Below are 7234 nucleotides of genomic sequence, written 5' to 3'. Positions count from 1 at the left end.
TCTTTGCACTCTGTAAAATGAAAGTGTTATAATAAGTAACTCACAATATTGTTATTAAATTCACATTAAATACAAAGTCAGTCGTATTAAAACTATTTTATGGCATGACACCCATGTGTTTTTATGTGTAGTTAATAAATTACACTATTAGTCTACTTTGCCCATCACCCAATATAGATCAAATAACAATCTATAAAGGTGCAAAATGCATTTACTTACACATATTTGAGAATCAAGATATTTCCTGATATAGTTAACACGTTTGGAAATATTTCGAATAAAAAGAAAAAAAATAAGTAAATAAAACATAAGCCTATAAATAATACATAAGCCCCCCCCCGACTCGTGCCCCCTCAAAAATCATGAGTACATGACGCCCCTGGGTGTAGGTCACTATATGAGAGCAGAAATGTTAGGTTCTATGATGAAAATGGAATGGAATGGAATTGGAATTTAGGCCTCTAGCTTTTTTTTTTTGTATTAATATTTTCAACTCAAAAGTAAATATGCATACAACACGGTTACTTTAATGCATTTTAAATTGTTATTGTGTAAATAAATTAATAAATCAAATCAAACCAAACGTACTAATGCCTCCCAATCTCATTTGCGTAAGAAGTTGTGGCATGACGAATATGCATTTTGGCAGATAATAGCCTATAGTATATGAAATGAATGGATATTCACTGTTTTTACAACGTACAACAACTGCAGAGAAATCTGGACCTAACCAAAATAAAGTCAGGTGAAAATGTTGATGCAGATGCCGTGCTTGATGACTCCGGACCCGGACAGTCTCATTTAAGACAAGTCATTTCACTCAACGGCCATCTTTGAAATGCCTCTCAGGCATGCAAGCGCAGATCCTAGCTCTTCGAATAGGGAAACATAAAATTCTCCAAAACTGTTCACCTAGCTTACGATTACGTTTCATATTTGAAATCACCAATGAAATCTGACAACAACTGCCTCATAAATGATGTTTCTTATGCTCAAATAGCATTAAAAAGGCTTATTTTTCAGGCTAGAGCAGCCAATGCGCATGTGCAAGCCTAAGCGCGTGTCTCAGAACGCTGAGTGTTTCTATAGCAACCAGAGCTTCTAACGGCAGCTGCAGTGATGCATTGACACTACCAACTGGCGATCTGCTCTTTATTGAGAAGGCGGGAGTATTGCACCATATTGCGTGTTATACTTTCACCCATTCATAAGTAATAGGAGTGCACCATCTTTGTACATCTAAAGTATTTGATTAAAGTCTGGATGAAGGAAGACTTTAAACCATCTTTAAACTTTTTGACTTAACTTGTTATCCTTTTAAAATGTTAATATATAGTCATTAAAACAGTTTTTTTTTTCATATCAACCAGATGGTCAATATATTAAAGCCTGTCCTTCATAATCTCATGATCTGTATAGTGTTTGTAATATTAAAATGTGCACATAAAACATAAGTTACTCACAACAAGAGGGTGTAATGAACTTTGTATTTCTAGTTTAATTGTATCCAACTTGATTAAGTTATACATTTAATTGAAATGGGTAAAGACTGCTAATATGTGAAGATATTTGGGCATGATTTCGGAATAATTTAGCAAAAAGCGTTGCAATTATCCTCACTTTCCCCTACTACAACAGGGACTATTTTGGCACCGAAAGATCCCCATCATAAATTCATGCTCCATTTGAATAGAATTGCTGCACCAAACAGTCCACTTTTATTGGTCTACTTAATACAACATTACACTTTTAATAAGGATAGTAATAGCTAGCATTAGTTACATAGGCTGAGCGACTTCGCTGGAGCGTTGTATTAAAAGGATTGATGGGCCAGCGTACCAAATTAGAGCTGGGCCTCCCAGATGCAGGCTAACGCTAAGTGCTAACAAATGGCCATACTCACAGGAGGTTGTAGAAAGGTTGGAGCTTTTTTCCAGAGTGGAATGGAGTTGAGGTGGGGATGGAGACATACATCAGATGGGCAGATGGAAGCATTCATCAGAAATTGGTGTGCCGGAGTGACTTTGAAGTCCTCTAGTGAGAGGTGAAAGAAAGAGCATGGCCTAGACCTCAGTGTTTATGTAATCACACTGTGGGTGTAAGAGTTCATAATGAAGGATGGTGACATATGGAGCTGTCTGATTACATTCACATTGAGTGTGTGTGTGTGTGTGCGTGCGTGCGTGCGTGTGTGTGTGTGTGTGTGCGCATTACTTTCAAACAAGTTTTAAAGTACAGGGAATTTTTTTCTTCCTTAAAAAATATCAATGTAAAGCGTATTCAAACACTATGGTTCTAAGGCATATCCTAAATAAATAAATGAATATTACTACTACCACCCCTCTCACTTTCCCTCTGTGGAGATTCACGTTGAAGGTATTAAAGAATATTGAAGAACAGGCCTGACTACGTTGTATACTGAAATAAGTTTAATTACTCTGATTTTTAAAGAACATTTCAGTTTCAATCTTGTTTTTTTCCCCTTAAAGCATAAATCTAGGTTACAGTGATGCATTTAAAATGGAATTGAATGGGGCCAATACAAAAGATGTTAAATTACTATAGCCCCCACACATATAGCAATGTATGCAAACATCCTCAGTGGTTCTAAAGCATATCTACAATTAAAATGAATAAAATATGTATTATTATTATTATTATTACTACTACATTTTATTATTATGAACCATTGATTTAAAAAAGGTATTTGGAAAAAAAAGATATAGTAAATATCTAGTTAAATAAAGTAAAAATACAGCACAATGTACTGTTAATATGAAGGATTCATCATTTACACGGGTGTTTTACCTGTATTTTGAATTAGGCATTGCATTGTGTTGTGTTTTAGAGAATATAAACTTAATGGAAAATGTACTGGTAACTTTCTGCAGGCACATTATCACTTTTTTTTTCTTGCAATGGATGATAGGTCCAAAAATCTGAGTGAAAATGCTTTGCATTGCAAATTTTTGCAATTTAATATCATTTTTCCCCCTTTTTCCAGGTTACTGTAGCATAACAATGTGCAACTTGAGTGGAAAATTAATATTAATCAGAAATCAGAAATTCTTCGCATTTGGTATGTTGTCCTTTTCGTTTAAGAACAATTAGTCTGACTGTGTCAATTCGAGGATGCCTAAAATGTGAAAGTAGCTTTATTTTGCGTCAATCTCAGCACTATTCTCTAGTGTGTTTTTACTGGGGAAAAAAACGTCAGTGTCGATATTGCTGCTCGCTGGGTGTCTCAGCAACGATCTACTGTCCTTAAAATAACCATGTCGGCAACTCTCTACTCACAGTGTGGTGGACAGGTAACAGTAGCACGGTGAGCGATAAAGGAAATGAGTTTGGGGCTTGAGGAGGCCTCTCCACATACTTGGTGTGCAGGCTGCTAAATTACTCCAAATGACAGCAGGTGCTCAATACACTAGCACATAGCCTAGTATATACTGTAGACTACAGAATTCACAAGACTCCTACCCGTAACAAATAAACTAACCGTAATAACACTAATACACAACAACATATTTTGATTTTCATAATCAACACAATAAAATAAAGTTCAAGCCAGATTTTCTTTCTAGAGGTTAAAAAGTATGTAACATTTCATGTACACATCTAAGTGAAAATATATAATTTATTAGTCCATTTTATTTTATTTTTTCAATTTGTTAAAGAATACATGCATAAATGCTCTCAGCTGTAGCAATGAAACTCAGCTAAAATGATTAACTTACACTGTTACTTTTGTGAGTTATGTTTACACATGCAAGGTTGAATTTATAGGACTCAAGTTCCTCATCTCTCAATTCAATCCCTTCAAGCAAGAAAATGTCTCGTTCCCATCCTGTCTGTCTCAGCCTACCCGTCAAACTTCTCATCCCATTTTTTAACCGTTGTCCTTGTTGTGCGGTATCCCGCCGCCGATAAATTATGAATGCAAGACGGGAAGCGATAAAATTTGTTGTGTCTTCTATTATCTCCATGTTAAAGGCCACAAAAGCTCTTCAGTGAAGTCAGCCATTAAGCAATGACAGGTATTGCTATCAGGCTTCTTTATAGCCTATTACCTGCGATGACAGCAGCTGCTGCACAGCCACTGTACGGCCTATCACATTATTTGCAGCTAAAGTCAGCTACTGTGTCATTCTGGCTCATTTTCTTGACAGTGCTATCATAAATCCATTGGGCTGCGGGGGGGAAACTGTCGGCCGGCTCGATTATCTCCAGAGCCTGAATGGATCTTGAAATGTATGTAACAGCCAATGACTGTTATGGATCAGCCAAGCCAGGGCCATTGTACCCCTCTCTCTACACATCTATTTTTTCAGTGTCTTTCTCTCACTTTCTCTCTGTGGAGATTCAGGTTAGATGTATTAAAGGTGTAATATGCCAAGAATGGGCCTGACTATCATGTATATTGAAATATACGTTTAGTTACTCTCTTTTTTTAAAGAAATACTCTGGGTTAACTTCCGGGTTTGTGGCATAATGCTGATTACCACAAAAATGCATACCCATTTGTCCTTCTTTTCCTTTAATAATAATAATAATAATAAGGATAAGAAGAAGAAGAAGAAAAAGAAGAAGAATAGGGTTACATTTTCTATGTAATATTGTATCGAATTTCACATTTTCATTGCCATGACAAGACAGTGCCATAATCCCAATAAAAAATGTAAAAATTTAAAATGATTTCAACAGCTCAAATAGCACATGTTGGCAAAACAATTAAATGTGTTTTTAAGTAATTATATGATTCCCATTTCTGCTTAAAAAAAAATTGTTTGAATTGTAAAACCTTTTGTTTGTTTGTTTGTTTGTTTGTGTGTGTATGTATGTAAGTATTTATTTTGTAAGAAAACACAGAACAATTTGAAATTACTTTTCTGGTACTCAACATAAAGCCACAAATATGGTCAATATTCAACTTAATTTGTATTGAACCCCAAATATAGCAATGGAAAATCCAGGCTGGATATTTCTCAAAACTGACAGTATAGAAAATTCAGGCCAATTTATCTTTAGTCATGCATTTACTTGATGTTATTATCTTTTAGCCTATTGCAATTATCTTTTATTGAGTGCTCATTATTTGCAAGTAACTTCTATAAAAGTACTTTTTATATTCGTACTGAGTCCCCGTCACTGAATTTGCCATAAGTTACTGCCTTTTTTGTCTTTTCGAATAAAGAAATGGCATATATGTGAATTAACTTGGCAATTTGCCTGGCAAGGTTGCATCTGCCACCTTTATTGCATCTGTTCATCCTTCTATTCAACTATTTGTCCATGCTTTGTGGTCTAGTGTTGAGCTCAGGCTATTTAAACTCACCTCCCACCTCCACTCCTCTATTTCCCTCCACTCTATGGGCTATAATGAGCCAGCCAGCACAAAACCAGGAAAACTTAATGAGTCATTACAAATCAAGGCCTGCAACCGCTCTCACCCATCCTCTTTTATGCTCTTAATACCTCATTCTCCCTCCCTTCTCCTCCCTCTCTCCCTCTTTCTAGGCCGGCAGAATAAGCTTCGACACCTCCCTATCTATTAGAAACAATTAGGAGCCCACAGCTCCTGGTGCGGACTCAAAAGAACTTCACATCTCAAGGGCTCATGGCTCCCTAAGTAGCCGTGCTCAATGAGGAATGTAGAGGTGGCCCTTTCACACCCGTTACATACCTCTCCCGCTCGGTGCCTCTCACTCTCTTTCACTCTTTTCAGGGAACAAGCATCAGATGAAAACCAAAGTTGTCAAAAAAGGGACAGAATGGCCTGACTGAATGAGTGTAGGGTGTTTTATTTTTCCCTTACATCTTGTTCCAGAGCTGCAAAGTCATATTACACCATCAGTGTCATTCGCTAGCTGAATAAGCCATGGCAAAGTGCCATGACATGACCAAAAGCGACAGAAGGTTAGGCCTGATGCCCCTCTACAGGAAAAAGACGTGTTAACAAACAGAACAAGAGTACAGCTTGTACCATCTGTAGTCCATAGATATAAAAAGAACTGAGGATCTGTGAAGCGTTTGCTTTCCCGGCCTCAGCAAAGCGATGCCCATTTTTGTAAAACAAATCCATGCACAGACAGGACATGAAAACGATTTGTTGTAGTTAACGATTTCTAAGTGAAACGCGATACTTCGTTTAGAAAACGCTTGTGAGATGTCCCAAGGCAAGCGCGGCTCCGCTGCACTTTTTTCAATAACAAAATCCAAAATGGTATTCCGCCTACCTAGCGTTTTAGCATTTGTGAAGATATTCATTGTTCCTCTTGTGGGAACAGGGCTTTTCTTTCAATTTTCTTCACTGGCTTTTGAAACTGCATTCCACACTGAGCCCTCAGAGGGCAAATAGGGGAGATCACATGGGTTTGGAAAGGTTTAAAATGGCAAATCCCGTTCAATGTGTCGTTTCCCCAACTACACATCAATCTCATGTCTGAAACCTTCTTCCCAAGAGAAAAGGAGAAGATGGTAAGAGATTCTCCAACTAGAGAAGAGGGGCTTTGGGATCTACACACATTCTCCAACATATGTAAGAGGAGAACAGACACAGAACGACAGACTGAATGATAGACATAAAATACAATGGCAGATTAATCAGAAGAACGATAAATAGACAAACAATAGACCAGTGGTTTTCAAACTTGTTCCTGGGGACCCACAGCTCTGCACATTTTGCATGTCTCCCTAATTTACACACCTGATTCAGATCATCAGCTCATTAGGAAAGAGCTCCATGAACTCAAATGAGTGTGTCAGATAAGGGAGACATGCAAAATTGTCTCCCTTAGCTTGGTCTGTTGATGGTGTTGCTCTGGAGTTACAAAGTAAATTTAAAAACCTGGGCGTTATTTTTGATCCCAGCTTGTCATTTGAACCTTTCGTGCTGAACACTGTTAAGACCTCGTACTTTCATCTCAGAAATATTGCACTGCTACGACCTATGCGGTCTTTCTCTGTTGCTGAAAGGTTAATTAATTTGTTTGTCTTTTCTCGTCTAGACTATTGTAACGCCCTTCTTATTGGAGTCTCAAAATCTTGTATTAACAAACTTCAACATTTACAAAATTCAGCAGCCAGAACTCTTTCAGGGGCCAGGGTTGTTGATCATATAACTCCTGTTTTGGAATTATTGCATTGGCTCCCGATTAGATTTCGTATTGATTTTAAAGTTCTCATGTTAACATACAAGGCACTGCATGGTCTGGCTCCTCAGTACTTGGCTGAG

Source organism: Sinocyclocheilus rhinocerous, unplaced genomic scaffold, assembly GCF_001515625.1.
Source record: "Sinocyclocheilus rhinocerous isolate Xijiao unplaced genomic scaffold, SAMN03320098_v1.1 scaffold1043, whole genome shotgun sequence".
Classification (NCBI taxonomy): Eukaryota; Metazoa; Chordata; class Actinopteri; order Cypriniformes; family Cyprinidae; genus Sinocyclocheilus; species Sinocyclocheilus rhinocerous.
Note: the sequence above shows the minus strand (reverse complement) of the source record.